Consider the following 18,649-nt stretch of genomic DNA (forward strand, 5'->3'; position numbering starts at 1 on the left):
TGGACATGAGTGGGGGCCTGGTGGAGTGTGCCCCTGCACTGCTGGGGGGTGGGGGTGGTGGGAGACATGAGTGGGGGCCTGGTGGAGGGTGCCCCTGGATGCTGGGGGGTGGGGGTGGTGGGAGACATGAGTGGGGGCCTGGTGGAGGGTGCCCCTGGATGCTGGGCGGTGGGGGTGGAGGGGGACATGAGTGGGGGCCTGGTGGAGGGTGCCCCTGCACTGCTGGGGGGTGGGGGTGATGGGAGACATGAGTGGGGGCCTGGTGGAGGGAGCCCCTGCACTGCTGGGGGGTGGGGGTGATGGGAGACATGAGTGGGGGTCTGGTGGAGGGTGCCCCTGCACTGCTGGGGGGTGGGGGTGCAGGGGGATATGAGTGGGGGCTTGGTGGAGGGTGCCCGGCACTGCTGGGGGGTGGGGGTAATGGGAGACATGAGTTGGACATGAGTTGGGGCCTGGTGGAGGGTGCCCTGCACTGCTGGGGGGTGGGGGTGATGGGAGACATGAGTGGGGGCCTGGTGGAGGGTGCCCCTGGATGCTGGGGAGATGGGGGTGCAGGGGGACATGAGTGGGGACCTGGTGGAGTGTGCCCCTGTACTGCTGGGGGTGGGGGTGGTGGGAGACATGAGTGGGGGCCTGGTGGAGGGTGCCCCTGGATGCTGGGGAGTGGGGGTTGTGGGAGACATGAGTGGGGGCCTGGTGGAGGGTGCCCCTGGATGCTGGGTGGTGGGGGTGCAGGGGGACATGAGTGGGGGCCTGATGGCGGGTGCCCTGCACTGCTGGGGGGTGGGGGTGATGGGAGACATGTATGGGGGCCTGGTGGAGGGTGCCCCTGGGGGCTGGGGGTGCAGGGGGACATGCGTTGGTGGGCAGTAGTGCAAGGTGACATGTGGGTTGGCTGGGGGGCATGGGCATGGTGGATGGGCTGCCTGCGGGACATGTGCAGGGTAGGCCCCTGTGGTGTGGGCCGCCTGCAGGGGCCGTGGAGGGTGTAGAGGGAACACCTGGTAGGACCCACACGTGCAATTCACGTGTGGTGCTCCCCGCGCACCCCTGGAATACACCTACCCTGATGGAATCGCGTGTGATACTTCCTGCGCACCCCTGAAATACACGTACCCTGATGGAATCGCGTGTGATACTTCCTGCGCACCCCTGAAATACACGTACCCTGCAGCTTTTGCGTGTGATACTTCCCGCACACCCCTGGAATACATGTACCCTGATGGAATCACATGTGATACTTCCTGCGCACCCCTGAAATACACGTACCCTGCTGCTTTTGCTTGTGATACTTCCCGCGCACCCCTGGAATACAAGTACCCTGCTGCTTTCGCGTGTGATACTTCCCGCGCACCCCTGGAATACACGTACCCTGATGGAATCGCGTGTGATACTTCCTGCGCACCCCTGAAATACACGTACCCTGCTGCTTTTGCGTGTGATACTTCCTGCAAACCCCTGGAATACACGTACCCTGCTGCTTTGGCGTGTGATACTTCCCGCGCACCCCTGGAATACACGTACCCTGATGGAATCGCGTGTGATACTTCCTGCGCACCCCTGAAATACACGTACCCTTCTGCTTTTGCGTGTGATACTTCCCGCGCACCCCTGGAATACACGTACCCTGCTGCTTTTGCGTGTGATACTTCCCGCGCACCCCTGAAATACACATACCCTGATGGAATCGAGTGTGATACTTCCCGCGCACCCCTGAAATGCACGTACCCTGCTGTTTTTGCGTGAGATACTTCCCGCGCATCCCTGGAATACATGTGCCATGATGGAATCGCGTGTGTTACTTCCCACGCACCCCTGATGTACACGTACCCAGGACAATCGTGTGTGAAACTTCCCGCAAACCACTGAAATACACGTTCCCCGCTTGGCGTTTGCTGTTTGGCAGCCCTGTGAACTGGTCCAGGGTTAGCGCAGCCCTTTGCGATGATTTGGAAATTTTTAAGGCTTTTCCTTGCGCGAGGGCGTTCTTGGGGGCGTAACTGGCGCTGCTGCAGGGTCGCTGCGCCACTCTGCGCCACGGCTGGTTTCGGAGGCTAAAATCCATGAATATGCTGTGCATTGAAAAGGATTTTTTCACACGCGGCTGGCGCAGTGTATCGCACGGGGACACTGTGCGCCAGCCGCGTGCGCCACTTTTGTGCGAATTTCTATGAATTACCCTGTAAGTGTACTCCAAAACAGTCCTTTTAAAGACTACTTACCACACATGAATATACAAATACAATGAAATAACATCCATCACATATAACACAAATGCAATGAAAATACATCCAAACACTTTTTGTAAAATGACTCATCATTCATAGCCGCAGCTAGAGTTCATTGACTTTTTTTCCTAGCCGCGGTTACAATATGCAACTTTGGGGAAGTAGGTCACATAGATTTATATACATAATAGATAATTCTTAGATAGGACTCTTTTGGTACAAACACCATTTTTTGTGTACATTGAGGCCTATAGTTGCAGGTATAGTCCAACAAACCTGCAGCTACGACCCTTCGCAGTCGTTGCTGTGGTTAACCGCATCTCCAAAATTCAATAACTCATTGACCAATACCGTAGCCACCGTTATTGATCTATGTTCAAAAAAATATATATCCTTCTAAAATATAATTAGGTAAGGAACACACACACTTTAAAAAACACAATTTAATACATACATTTTTATGACCCTCATATCTTGTATGCAGTGCATCACATGCACTGTACAAGATACAACATTTGTGCATACAACACTGTTGTTCTCTTGGCACATACTAATCACTGGGTCATTGAAAAAATCCAACTTGGATAAAAAAAACTTAACAAAATATAAAGAAGTACAAAAACTACCACTACAATAAACAAACAGGAATATATAAACTGGGTGAGAATAAACAAAGCACATTATACTGGGTGGTTCCAGGACAAAGGATGAAAGGTTAAGTAAACTTGGAGGATAAGAGAGAATAGGGTGGGATAAATAAACTTGGAGAACAAGGGATAGAAAACAATTCTAAAAGTAGAAACACTAATACTATCCTTGTTTTCGCAGTCTTTTTCACTGCACAAAAAGACAACCGCAGAGAAGACCACTGCAGATAGTGCAAAATATTTCAAGAATAAAGAACACTATTTTTTAAAAAAAGGAGAAAATCACGGTCTTGGATAAGCGGGTGGGCGAAATAGAACATCGAACGGGCGAATTGGAATCTGAGATGTGTGACCAAAGATTCGAAGGGGAACTGGACAGGGACCGGATTACAGCCTTAGAGGCGAAATGTAACCTCCTAGAAGCAAAACAGGAAGACGCAGAAAATTGCTCCCAGAGGAATAACATCTGCTTGCGAGGCATACCTACCTCCATCACAGACGCAGACCTAAAACTCTACGTCTCTGAACTCCTCAGGTTCATAATCACCCTTCCGGACACCTCTCCCCTGGAGCTGGATCGAGTACACAGAACTTCCCCAAGACGGGAATCCAACTTTCCTCCAGACATCCTGGTCAGGGTCCACTTCTTCCAGCTAAAAGAAGAAATCATGCGGGAGGCAAGACAAATGCGACAGATAACCTTCCGGGGAGCCACAATCTCTTTCTATCAGGACTTAGCGCCCTCCACGCTACAAAAACGAAAAATCATGCGTCCATTAACGGAATGGCTACGCGAGAAACAAACCCCATACCAATGGGGATTTCCTGCCACGGTCAGGTTCAAGTGGAACGGATCACAGAAGCAAATCAGCTCACCGAAAGAAGCAACAAATTTCATGGGCCTGGGGGGCTCGGACCGAGAGTCCGGCTCTGAAGAACCGAATCGCCCTCAGAAGGACAAACCCTCAACAGGGGAATGGTCAAAAGTGGGCAGACGGCGCAGGCTCCGAGGTCCCCTGAAAAAAGATAACAAACCAGGATGACTAACTATCAACAACCTGGCAATACCCCGGCTCGCGAGCCCCTAGCGCGCAGCCTTTGCGGCCCGCCATGTATGAGGTGAGGGACACCACCTGACCCCCACTAGCCTTTAAATGCGAGCCCGGAGGGAGACAGCCCACAAAGAACACCACATCCAGTCTCACCGATAGTGCGAGAGCACCATTCGAGCTCCAGCTTATTCCTTATCAGCGGCCCAGTTGGCCATTATCATGCGCTTTGGTGCCACCAGTTCCCCGGTGGCAGTGGGATGACAGTTCTCCCACGTGTTCTTGTTTTTGGGGGGGGTTAAAGGGGGTTCATTGACTATAGGCCATGGAGGGGGGCTCCGTCCCCCAGGGACACTGGCCTCACACTCAATACAACAGTACGACATAACAACAACAACATCTCCACGAGCTCAAAGCAACAATCGCCCTTCATCATCAGTCTCTCGACCCCGGTGGGGAATCATGGACAGAGGCACATCTATCGCCAAGCATAAAAACCAATGTCTGCTGCCAATGACATAACAATCCTCACCTGGAACGTCCAAGTCCTAAATTCGCCACGCAAACGCAAATTGGTGGAATACAGACTGGGCCAACTATCGGGAGATATCATTCTTCTCCAAGAAACTCACCTGCTGCAAGAAGACAAGGACCGGGTCAGATTCAACAGGTACAAAAGAAAATATTTCGCCTCTTCTGGGCAAAAGAAAAGAGAAGTGGCAATCCTCCTAAGCGACAAAATCCCACTGTCAAAGATTACTATAAAGAGGGATCCGGATGGGTGCTTCCTCCTCCTAAAGGGCCTTCTCGAAGAACTCCCGATCACTATCGTCTCGATTTACGGCCCTAACACAGCTCAAGCTAATTTCATTGCTAACCTAACGTCCACCATCACAGCATTCCCCGAAGGGCACCTCATCATAGGTGGGGATTTCAACAGCATACCAAACCCACAAATGGATAAGACTCTTCCCCCCACAAACGCAGACTTTACGCATGCCCTGGCCATCGCCAAGCTGCTTAGAGAAACTGAAACGGTCGACACCTGGAGGCTATTCAACGACAATGCGAGAGACTACACCCATTACTCCTCGGTCCACAAAGGATTTTCAAGAATAGACCTCATTCTAATCTCAGGAGTCATATTCCCCTGCCTTATCAATGTAGAAATCCACACTGGTATGATATTGGACCACGCCCCAGTATCAGCTACCTTAACCATCTCAGGCCAAAAGCACCCTGTTCAAAGACATTGGAAGATCAATGACTCACTGTTATTAGATATATGCATCAGAGCAGAAATCAAAGAAACCATCTCCAATTACTTTAAAGAAAACACGATAGAGGATTCTCCCATCAATTTCATCTGGGATGCCATGAAAGCAGTCGTCAGAGGCACATTAATCAGCGCCGGAACAGAACAGAGACGAATTTCAAACATCGTGTCAGCCGGGCTGGAGGACAAAGTAAAACAACTGGGGAACGAATTGAAATTACACAGCTCTAGCAAAACAGAAAGAGCCCTGAGGAAAGCGAAAACTGCACTGCAAATGCACTGTGCCGATCGCACGGACAAATCGCTAGCTTATACAAGGCAATTCTATTACAGCAGAAGTAATAAGGCAAAACGAGTGCTAGCGCAAAAACTGAAAAAGCTTCGCTCCCGAAACAACATCCTGAAACTAAGGGGGGCAGACGGTAACCTGCACTACACTGAGGCAGAGAAAATCGAAGAACTACTCAAGTACCACAAATCTATCATGTCAGGAGAACTTACCACACTAGACAATCTGCCAGAATACCTGCGCACAACACCCTCCATCGACTCGTCCCAGCTGGAAGCCTTAGAATCCCACATCACAAGCAAAGAAATCATGGAAGTCATTAAAAATCTCAAAAACACAGCCCCGGGCCCCGACGGCCTGTCCGCAAACTTCTATAAAAAATTTGCCAGAATCCTAGCACACCAAATGGCTGCTCTATTCAACTCCTTCCTATTCTCGAAATCAGTCACCGGCTTAATGGCGGAATCGCTCACGGTCTTGCTGCATAAACCCGGGAAAGACCCCGAACTGGCCACCTCTTACCACCCAATCTCACTCCTCAACAACAACGGCAAAATCGTTGCCAAAGTTCTGGCTACTAGACTAGGCCCGACCCTACCATCCCTGATCAACCGGGACCAAAGGGGCTTCATACCAGGGAGAGCGACCTACGACAACATCAGAAGAACGATAAATATCATCGAGAGCGCCCATAGACTAAAAGTGGGAATGGCGGTCATCTCCTTAGACGCCCACAAAGCTTTCGATATGGTCGATTGGGGATATATCCGGGCAGTTCTCGAGCACTTCGGCTTCGGCCCAAACTTTATCACATGGGTAATGCCCAACTACCAGTTTCCCACCACACAGTTGCGAGTCAACGGCACCAGGTCAGAGACAATCCATATATCCAGGGGCACTAGACAAGGCTGTCCACTCTCACCACTAATCTTCGCCCTATCCATGGAGCCCATCGCAGCAAAAATCAGACATAACCCGGGAATTAGGGGAGTACTCGTGGGAAACCAAGAATACAAAATAGCACTATATGCTGACGATGTTTTAATAACCGCATCAAATCTAGCAGAATCCTTGGGTGCCCTGTGGGAGGAGATCATAGCATTCGGGACATTATCAGGGTTCAAGGTAAATCTCAATAAATCCGCCGCACTCGCAGTCAACCTATCTAAACAAGAAAAAGCCTCTCTCAGTCCCCTCATGCCGATTCCATGGTCACCAGGCCCTATTGCTTACCTTGGGGTCCAGATCCCCAATGACCCATTACGCTTATACTAATAATTTCCCGCAACTGATTAGAGAGCTCCAGAGGGACCTCAAAAGATGGAAACCACAGGAAATCTCCTGGTTCGGGTGAATTACCGCCATCAAAACGAACCTAATCCCTAGATAGCTATATCACTGCATACCACTAGCAACTCAGATCCCCGGCCCAGCCCTAATAGCTTTACAAAAGAAAATTCATGAGTTTGTATGGGGGGGAAGAAACCCTGCATCAGTAAACGAATAATAATGAGGGAGATAGCACAGGGCGGGTTGGGAGTCCCAGACCTGGCTAGATATACCTTAGCGGCGCAGCTATCCCATGCATTCGCTAGGGTCCAAGAATCAGACATACCGAACTACCACACCTGCCCAACCTAAAATCCCTAGCCACTGGCGGCCCCCTAATTGCGACTAGAACTACAGCTCGATGCTGGAAAGCTGCGGCCCGCAGATGGGGTGTCCGCTGCTCTTTAGGTCCCCTAACCCCAATCTGGAATAACCCAGAATTCTCTCCAGGCATGTACCCACAGAACTTCCAATCATGGAGGGAGGGCGGCCTACGAATAACCAGCGACTTCCTTGAGGCAGGCGCACCCACCTCATTTGAAAGGTGCAAAGTGAAATTCGGGGTGAATGAGCAAGAGAGATTCCGCTACGCCCAAATCCGACACTGGCTATCCCACAGAGCGACCAGAGAGAAATGCTCCAGAGACCTAACCGCACTGGAACTATCTCTCACAACCCCCACTGACAAAGGCAGAACCTCAACCCTCTACCGACTCCTAGATAGGGCTGACCCTTCTATAAAAGAAAGATACATGCTTGAATGGGAATAGGACCTGGGCAAAGAAATCGACATTGAAAACTGGGGGAAAATTTGGACTAGGCTGCATAAAAGCTTGCAATGTATCACAAACAGGGAAGGGGGCTACAAACTTTGTTATAGGTATTACATCACCCCCGCTCAAATCAATAAGGCCCTCCCTAACATCCCCGGGTCATGTTGGCGCGGGTGTGCGACCCCAGGCTCATTATTCCACATGGTATGGACCTGCCCGAAAGCCGAACAATACTGGAGAGAGGTAATCAAACATATCAAAGACATCTCTGGCCTATCCATCCCTTGGGACCCCGGAATCATCCTTCTGGGCGACACCGGCGAGGGCGCTCTCCCACTCTCGGGCCATATCCCCCGGCTATGCTCTCACCTACTTCTAGCGGCGAAAATCGCAATGGCCAGGGTTTGGAAAGACAAAGAAGGGCCCTCGGTGGCACTCTGGTGGGCGAAATGCTGGGACATAGCGGTCGCCGAAAAAATCACAGCGATCCGATCTGGCTCTCTGAATAGGGCCTTGAACATATGGGACCCATTCAAGGACTACGCTGCCAGATATCCGGCACTCACCAGAAGACCCCCATTAACCAGATGGCTCCAAATCAACCTACCTCACTGACCCCCAGTCGCGGGCCGCAGCAATCCAGCTCGCCAAGGACCCCCGCAGCAGCCAAGGGCAGTCCGGTGCACGGACGTGATCACTCACTGCTCCCACTAAGCGACACTGACACTCGACCATGATTTACGATCGTTGATCTGTTGTGCTTGTACTTAATGCTCACTGATGTAAACCCAATAAAATGTTGTTATGAAAAAAAAAAAGGAGAAAATCCCCTCCACCTTTTGTAAAAAGACACTAAGACTGAACCTTAAAACGTTCCATTTCAAAGCTTGGAAACATCCAGTGTTAGTGGAACACCACCAACAGTAAATGAACCCTCCACTTCTGCAACATTGTCAATTCCACCTGTTCCAATTTTACTGCTCCCAATGTTTTAGTTATGAGAGTAATGTGTTGCCTATGCGACAATTGGCTTTTCCCGGGAGATGCCACACTAGCCCATTGAGAAATCACTCTCTTCAAATATAATGTACATTGCCATGACTAATTCATTAACACAATAGAGGAACAATAACAGTATAAAAACTATTACTATAATCAATGAACATACATATATAAACTGGGTGAGAACAAATAAGGGAAATTACACTAAGGAATTACAATAAAGTAAATGGGGTAAGTTAAGTAAACGTGGAACACAAGAGAGAAGAGAATGGGGTAGGTTAAGCAAATATGCAGAACAAGAAAGGATGGAGTAGGTTAAGAAAGCTTGGAAAACATGGGAAACACTTTGAATATAGGTTGACATTTCACTTGAGTAAACTAAACAACTTCTTCAGTAGCCAGTGCACCTCAAGTACTTAAATTCCATCAGCACCTGCCCTCCATAAAAACAATAACAACCCACACAGAAAATAAATGAAAATAATCCAACTTTCTTTCAACAGATACTTAAATAAGCATTCAAAAAAGGTAGCAGGTGCCCCTCTCTAGAAAGAACATGGCATGATAACCTGTTTCAGTGGTTTTTACCTACTTTGAGAGTCTGCAGCCATCGCTTTTTGCTCCCTGTACTTTTCACAAAGGAGGAATATTTATTTGCATATCAGTCTTTGTCTCGCCCACAAGGCAGTACAGCACCGAAATGCCAGGCAAAACTGCTTTGAACAAGAGTACTAACAGCAACACCAGACACGTGTTTCAGCCTTGTTGGGCCTCTCTGCCCTGTAGTTTCCAAAATCCAAGCTCTCCTGCCCTGTAGTTTCAATGTGGACGGAGTGCATGACACGACCCTCGCCCAAAACCCCTCAGGCAAACCCATTGGCCAGGTGAAGTCAGGGCTCGGGCCTCTAGAACTTGGCATCCTTTTCCAAAACCCTCTTGGGGCCACTCCTGGCGCCTATGGCGCCAGGCTCATATACCATGAAAAACATGTGCTTCGGAACTACTTAATGTGTTATCAGCCAACATGGAGGCTTCCACAAAGCTTGGTTCCTAGGAACCAAGCTATGCGGTCTAGTGTTTTGGGTGTGGTGCCCTAGGGACTACTTTACCTGGACTATTTTGTTGGGGCTATTTAAACCACACCTGAGCAAGACAACACGCTTCGCGTTACTTTGCAGCTTGCAAAGTGACGCTCACCGCATCCAGCTATTCCCTCGAACCTCGGAGAAGCAGAACTTGCAAGGAGACAAAAGGAACATCATTAGCTGCAGCATCTTACCTGCAGTCTTCATCTTTAGCCACTCGCAGCTACTGAGAACAGCTTCCTTGAATCTGCACGCCTCCCGGACAGAACGACCTGAAAGAGGAAGATAGAGGCAACATTAAAGAAAGCAGTAGAGACATTTGCAAGTTACGAACTGCTCAAAAGGCTTACCTGGCTAGTCGCCTCTCGGCTGGCACCACTCCGGACATTCCACTCACGCTGAAGAACACTGCGACCTACAAGGAAGGAAAACACAGGTTAGCAAAGGCAAGACTTCGCAGCGCTGCGCATAGCGCTTACTTACAGCATCATAGCGCTCTTAATACGCCATCATTTACCACCGGGGCTCAACCAAGCCAGTTCGCCCCGCAGAAGCTCTGCATACCTAAGGGAGAAAAAAGAGACATTTTAAACAAAGAAAGGCATGCAGGATGGTTGTACACGAATTGTTAGTTTTACAACTGTTCGAATTACAATTGACCTTTTCACAATTGACCGAATTGTAACCCCCCACAACCCCCCACCGAACGCCAAACCCCCCAAAACCCATATATATATATATATATATATATATATATATATATGTACGGTCAATTGTGAAAAGGTCAATTGTGACCCTTTAAATTCGGTCAATTGTTCATTCAAACAATTGTAAACGAACAATTTGGGTAATACCTGCAGGATAGCAACAAAACTAAAGAACAGCAATAAGACCTACCTGAACAATATCAAACGGGCCGGCATCAGTGAAGTAATTGGACCACACACGCCCATGAAAGACAACGTGCCCCTGCAAAGAAGGCAGGATGGAGAGCACGCCTAACTCCACCACAAGATGAGGAGAGGGCCCAGAGGGGCTGAAATCATACGGGGGTGGAGGGAGGATACTTACCCCTGTCGGTCAGCCTTGAACACAGTCCTCCCGTATTTTCAGGCAGAACCTTCCCCGCAGGCCACATCTGGGCAAAACTGAGAAGCATACCAGCGAGGAACCGGGCTGGGGGGCTTCCCTGTGGATACCAGGTGAGCGTAACAGTGCAGTACTCCACTGTGAAGGGACCGTTAAATCTTGGCTCATCCCACTTTTTCCTCATATGATTTCTTATAAGGATGGTGTCTCCAGGGAAAATGGATGGTACAAAAAGTCTTTGAGCGGTGTCTGTAGCAGTATCTCCTTCTGTGTTCCGTGCTGCCCTGCACCCCGTTCGTCATTGCTGCAGCTGGTCTGAAATTACAGTAAGGCAAGATGTCATGCAATTCAGCTAACTTGCATTTTGGACCCTAACATTTTTCTTGTTGACTGGGTATCACCTCTAGGGTGTCAGAGGAGTCTGCATTCTTCTTCCTGTGGCTAACTCGTGTGGCGTAAGGTGATGGTCAGAACCGGTTTGGATCCTAAGTGCATACAGTGCCAAAGGAAGGGAGTACAACCATCCCTTTCTTAGAATAATCTTCAACTTGGCTTTCTTTTCCTTTAACAAGCCATTGAGCTTCTCACAGAGTTCGTTAGCTTGTGGATGTTACGCTTGTGCTTGTGCTTTATACCAAGCACCAGGCTGATCTGTTCAAATACTGTATTAACAAAGTGAGGGCCATTATCTGATCTCATAACCTCATACACCCCTCACCTGGGGAACACTTCTCTTACTAAAAATTTGGCCGCACAGGTAGAGTCTCAGTGTGTACATGGACCTGCCTCAATCCATCTAGAGAATGGACACACCACAACAATGAAGTTTCTGTACCCGTTACATACTACTTTTAATTTGTGCCCAGCTGTGAATTGTTGGCAGATTACACAGAATGCAACGTGCTTGGTCAAATTTGGTATAAACCAGTCTTCTGCGAGTGTTGCTGCTAAATTCTCTTTTGTCATGTGGGCTGGATAATGTAACTGTTCCAGTGCTATTTTGAACAGGGCTGTAGGCATTACTGGTTTACCAGTGCTGTGTTGTCACCACAAGCTGTCAGAGGGGTTTAAAGAACACACTCGTCATTTCCAAAGATTTTTCTCCTCCTGTGGTGCCTCCCCTTGGAGCTCCATTAACTGTTTTTGCCCAAGATTGTTATATCCTTCAGGTGTAGTTTGTGCAACGATCATTCTTTCATTAGTAGAGGTGACTTCCACCTTCATAATCATCTCACTTTTGGACGCCACACGCTTGGCTTCTGTGTCTGCCGCTTGGTTTCCGCGTGAGATAAAATCTGTCCCCTTTGTGTGGGTGGTGCATTTCACGACCGCTATGCCCACTGGGAGCTGTAGTGCCTTGATCAGCCTGTCCAATAAGGCTGTGTGCTGTACTGGTGTGCCGTCCACTCGGAGGTAGCCCCTCCTTTTCCATCGTGCTAAGCTTGCGTGCACTGTTGACGTCACATAGGCGGAGTCACTGTACACCGTTACTTCCTGGTCTGCATGATTCTCAATGGTGAGTATCAGCACCAAAAATTCTGCAGCCTTTGCTGAATAATGAGATGTATTCGTGCACTAAGGAGTACTCAAAATTCTCCATTTGCGGTGTGTTTCACTACAGCAACGACTTTATATCGCTGCCCATCACTTTGATCGATTCTTGACGAACCGTCAATAAAGACAACGTCTCCTTCTGCCAAAGCATTTTCTTTTACTCTGGGGATTTCATCATAGAATTCTTCATAGTTTGCACAGTCATGTATTGGGTCTCAGTGATTGGCTCCGCTATGAACATAGCTGGGTTCACTATCTTGCATCGGACTACCTGAATCGATGGATTCGATATGATAACTTCATAGGCAGAAGCTCTCTGAGATGTCAGTGTACCTTTAGGTTTCTCTAGAATAGCAAATAGCAAGTGCTTGACGTACAATGTCATTGAGCATCCCATTACAATGGTTGTAGCCTTCTGTATAGCGAATGCTGCGGCAGCTAAACTTTGTTCACACGTGAAATGGCCCTTTATCACTGGGTCCAAATTTCCACTGTAGTATGCCAGGGGCTTGTACCCCAATGTGGTTCTCTGTGTGAGCACTGCCATCATGACGCTGCCATTTGTGTGTGAGAATTAGTAAAATTCCTCGGCATAATTGGGGATTCCTAAAACTGGTACTGTGCAAATTGCTTTTTTAAGTTCAGTAAATCCTTTCTCCATGGTCTCAGACCATTCAATCTTTTCTTTCGTCACCCGGGCCTTATTTAGGCCCTGAAGTAAAGGCTTGGTGTAAGAGCTATAATCGAAGACCCATGCCCTAACATAGTTTCACAGGCCTAAAAATGTCTGCATTTGTTTTATCATGTGTGGCTTAGACGTGTTCAATTTGGCTTCAGCCCTTTCTGGAGTAATTTTCGTTCCCTCATGTGAGATCAGCTGGCCTATGTATAGCACTTCTTGTTGACAATATTGTAACTTTTCCTTATCAACCTTATATCCCTTCTCAGCCAGTATAGTTAATAGCTGAACAGAATTGTGTCTGCATTGCTCCTCTGTCATGCTGCAAATTAAGATGTCATCCACATATTGCAGGACAAGGCTTTCTAATGCAATATTGCTGAGGTCCAACAGCAGGACTCTGTTAAAAATAGAAGGAGACTCACAGTACCCCTAGGGTAGCCTTGTGCTTTTCAGACACATCTGTCTGAATGTGAATGATGTCAGATCTTGTGAGTCTTGGTGCAACGGGATTGAGAGAAATGCATTTTTCAAGTCAACTACCGTGAAATATTTTGTCTCAACAGGTATATTACATAAGATTGTAGCCGGGTTAGGGACTAAAGGGAACTCAGCCTCAACAATATAATTTATTGGGCACAAATCCTGCATTAACCTCCAAGACCCTCCCTTTGATTTTTTGATCGGATAAACCACAGTATTGCATGACGACTCTGACGTCACTAAGATGCCTTGCTCCATCATAGCCAACATTGTCTTAAAAATCCCTTCATCTGCCTCTCTGGACATGGGATATTTTTGTGCTTTGGGTAAAATTGCTCCTGTTTTAGATTAATTCTCACTACTCCAACCCCTTTTAAGAGGCCTACCTCATAGGGCCCTTTAGTCCACACTGATACAGGCCCCTGGGCCATGTCATCATCAAAATACTCAGGACGGGTTTGTGCCCACATCATTCTCTGAGGCACTTGTCTTTTGATCATTCTCACCCAGAAAATAAGACTCACTTCCACCATTGTCTCTTCCATGTCTGTTTGCTCTTCAAACAGATCGTCATCAGTGATGTCAGTCAATCGATAGCCCTCTTCAATGGCGATTACTGCGCACCATTGTCGGCCTTCGTCGTCATAAACATCAATCAAGGCCATTCTTCCTCGTACTGCAGCTGTGTGTATCATCAAGGGAAATACTTGTCCCTTCTCCTCGTGCATCAGTATTCTTGGTCTAAATAGAAACTCATCTGGGGTTCTCATGATTTTGTCTGCAAGACCTGGCAGTCAAGCCATTAGTATGCGCATACCATATGCAAATATTTCTGGCTCTAAGGGTATAGCCCTCATGGCTGTGTGTCCTGGGTATGCTCTGATTATTTTGCATACATTTGAATAGTGCATTCCTGGAGTTGAACATACTATGCCCTGCTCCGTGAATGAGATTGTCATGTTTAACTTTGTCATTAAATCTCAACCCAAAATATTTACTGGGGTCTGGCGTGAATATAATAAAGGCACATTCATTTCACATTCTCCTATATAGACTGGAAGTGTGTTTGTAAAGGGAACACGACTTGTGGTTCCTGTGAAACTCTGAGTATTTATGGCCTCGCCGGACAAGGAAAACTTGCCTTCACGTATGCATGAGTGTGTTGCACCCATGTCAACTAAGAAGGAACATTCTTTATCCCCTATAATGACATCCACCCTAGGTTCCCGGTGAGGGTCTGGTGTCACTGATAGGATAGAACACATCAGGGCTCCCAGTGAGCTGTCCTAGTCCATATACAATTTTGCCCCACTTTGTGCTTGTGGATTTTGCCCATTCCCATTGGTACTTCCCATTCCAGGGTTCGGGGTCTGTCCTTTGCTCACTGTCTGTGACAATTGCAGCAGTGATTGTTGGGACTGCCCTTGTGGAAAACTCACCGCATGTTGGGGCTGTGTGTTTTGCTGAGCTCTTGAAGTTTGCTGTTGAACCGTGTGATTCTGTGCAACTCCCTGTTGTAAAGCTGCAGGTGGATTCATCATGCCTGCTCCCATACCTTGGCCATTCTGCACCATGCCTTGATTTCTGCAGGTGCGTGCCAAATGCCCTGTTATCCCACACAACCAACATACTGGCGGTGGTCAGATCATTTTCCGTTTGACATATCTTGATTGCCATTGTGCATGTTTTGGAAACCTCCTTGATTATTTTTCCATCCCCTTCCTCTAAATCCTGTTCCCCTGGGTTAAAACCCAATATTGTCCTGATTATTCTGTTGTGTACTGTTGACCTGTTGCATGCTTGATTCAGCTGTGCTAGTTATCATGGCTCCCTTAAGAGCATATTTCGACAGTCTCTTAGGCACCAATTTCGCTTCCTCACCCTTTCGTGTAGCTTCCTTTTTGCGATTCTTTTCTTGCAGTAGCCTGCAATAGTGTGCAATGGTCAGCTGTATTTCTGCCCACGGTTTAGCCTGGACTCCTACCAATTTCTTGAGCTTATTCTGTACTGGCGCTGGCAGCCCTTGGCTCAATATATGATAGAACACAGGTATAGATTTCATCCAAGATCCATGAGTTTTGAGTACCCACGCGTCTTGAAAATTCTGTATGTAAATTAACGGATCCTCCGACTCGTTCATTTTACATGTCATTATAGCTACCATATCAGAAGTGTCTGGGTAAAGCAGTCATAGTGCTTTCCATACTGCGGCTCTGCAGTTGTTAAATGGATCTCCGTCATGCGCTGTATTAATTGTGGTCACACAAGGGTAACCTGCTCGTGTCCACACCCCCCTCTGACCGTGAGATACTTATTTGTGTCGGTCTGACTGTGTGGCTTACTCTGATGCCCTTGGCACGGATTCACTAGTGTCTGACCATTGTATCCCTTTCTCCCTTGGGAGTTGTCTTTCACTCCCTCTCTCTTCCTCATTTTCCTCACGTTCCTCCCCTTCTGAGTCAGACATCATCTGTGCCCAACCCGTTCCACTCCTTATGTCTTCTCTGTTTCTACTTATTTCTAGTCTATCCAGGGATAGTTCTCTATTCCCACTACTTCGGGAGACATCCTCAGTGTCATAGAGCTGTGTGCTCTCTAGGTGCTCGTCTTCCCCCTCCCCTTGAGGCATTTGCTCTAGTCCCATTTCATCATATATTCTATCGATCATTTCTCCGATGCTTCTGGTATCAAAGTCATCTTCCATATTTGCCCTCGACGTGCCTGGTACTGATTGTACGCAGGAAAGAACTCCTCGATGTCTTCCCAATCTACTACTGGAGCAGATTTTTTAACCTCTCTCCCCAGATATTTGAGATTGCGTGCTCTCTGCCTTCGCTTACATTCTACATCATCATAAAATTCTTTGCCTTTCCTCGTCTCTTCTCTGACCCTATCTTCTTACTTTTTCTTTTCATTTCTACGTTCATCTGCCCTTTGGATTTCTTCATCCCTTCGTCCCTTTATTCTCTTCTCTTGTGTTCTTTGCTCTTCCTCTAACCTTTGCTGTTTCTGTCTGTCGCGATCAATGGCTGCTCTCTGTTTGCGATCGAGCTGTCTTTCTTGCTCTTCAAGATATAGCTGTTCTTGCCTTTGTCTATCTTTTTTCCTTATTCTTTCATCTCTCAATTACTTCTCGTTCTCCTTTCTCTTTACATTGTCTAGCTTCGCATCATCAATGCCTTTGCCATCTAGTTTCAATAAAATTTGCCCTCCCATCCATTAATTTTTTGCGAACGTTATCTCATCAGTTCTATCTTCACTTCCTTTCCATCGTTTGCCCTCTCTCTCTTTGTCGAGAGATGCACTTGTCTGTGCCTGGTCCTGTCTCTCTTCATCGGGTCTCTCCTTGTCCCTTGGGACTATGGAGGTGATATCATTATCCTTTTCTTTACCTTGATTTTCGTCACTACTTTGTGTAGGTGACTCATATGCCGGGTTGCTATATTCTATTGCTGCTTTAAGTTCTCTCAATGGGTATAACCCTTCGTCCTTATTGTCGTAAGCTTTTCTTTCGGACAGGCCGGGTGGCGCAGTAGGCGTCCCACCCGCCTCTGTGCATACATTAAGTATCCAATCTATTGGCGGCTCCTCTTCCTTTCCCTGTTCATACATTTTCCAAAGCTCAAGAACAGCTAGGCGTTTGTCTAACTTCTTGCCCATGTATGTGGCGTGCAAATATGTCGTCACGTGTTGCAAAACAGCTTTAGATAAGGACCCACTTTGTGGCCATGGCATAAACATCTTTTGGATGGTTCCTTTAACACACTCTGTACTATATATTTTTAGTTTAGGGGCATGTTTCGGCAACTGTTTGCATGGGTGTGCTAAGGGAGTTATGTCTTCCATGCTTAAATCTGTTCTCTTTCTCCTTATATAACACTTGTCAATGCTTCACATGACTTAAACAACTTCCAACAGTATGAGAGAGCACCAAACACTGCAAGCTCCAATCCCAATTTTTTCCACAAAACTGTATATCTTCTATTTTACTCAAGATACATCCATTTGCATGTGATATTATCTTGGCTATTAAAATCATTTTTTTCAAGAAAATGTTTTGACTTATGACGTCACAACAAATACATTTGTAAGACAGACGTTCAACAGACTAGACTAACACCAGCCCGTCACAGATATCTCTGCCTCTAAATATTACCCCGACATGGAGTTTAAACGTACCCCTTTCACGGCATCTTTAATCGCCGTGGTAATCTATTTGTTCCCCCTTTAGTTGGGACTATGGGTACACGTTTCTCCTAGCCGTTTGTATTAAAAGTGTAGGAATAAGGCAAATTCTCACTTCTCGGGTGTCTCCCCCGGTAACTTCTCACTTCTCGGGTGTCCTCCCCGGTATCTTCTCTGTTTGCTTTATTATCCTCGAGTCATTATCCCTTTCCCCTTAGATATATACATTCTTCTCTACTTCTGACTATGTTTTGTTTTTTCTTTCCGCCTCCCTGTCACGATCCGCCCCTGGAAGCTATGGCACGATTGGAAGGCACTGCCACAAAGAACCTGACAGTAACGGCCTAGCCCTCAACCAACATGGCGGCCACCGCTACTTAAACCAGCCCCGCCCACTTACCTGTGCGTTGTATCTGCGAATTTCTACGATACGCTCGCTCGGCTACTCCTCCGAGTAGCCTCCTCCCAGCCTTCTACCTGCGCTTCACTCTACTTGTCCAGCTTACGAATTTACCTTGCTTCCTTCTTTCTGCGGCGTCTGCCGCTCATCTTTCCACTCTGATTCCTTACCTTCGGCGCCTCGCCGTTCCGACTCGCGGTCTCCTCCGCCACACTCGCACCTCCTCGCGTTCTCCTCTATTAGCTTCGGAGTTCTGTCTATCCTTTGGGTTTTGGGACTATACCTGGCTTCTAGTCTCTCCCTCTCTTTCGATCCTTTATGCTGCCATTGCTCTCTTCTGATATTGTTACGGATCCTTCTGTGACAGCATACAGTACTCTTCTACTTCTCCCAATACCTCGTACTCTTTGCTAAGTATAATATTCCTGGAGCTTTGCCGGTTTGCTTCCTATGGGATCCTGAGAAGTGAAAGTCACCCCAGAACTTTACCGATCTGCCTCTTGCAACTATACTCGACTCGAGTATCCTTCCTGGAACGGTCTGCAGGGTTTTTTGTGCCATCCATCGGCTTTTTCCCTGTC

Source organism: Ambystoma mexicanum, chromosome 2q (genome assembly GCF_040938575.1).
Source record: "Ambystoma mexicanum isolate Mex_15411 chromosome 2q, UKY_AmexF1_1, whole genome shotgun sequence".
NCBI classification, from domain to species: domain Eukaryota; kingdom Metazoa; phylum Chordata; class Amphibia; order Caudata; family Ambystomatidae; genus Ambystoma; species Ambystoma mexicanum.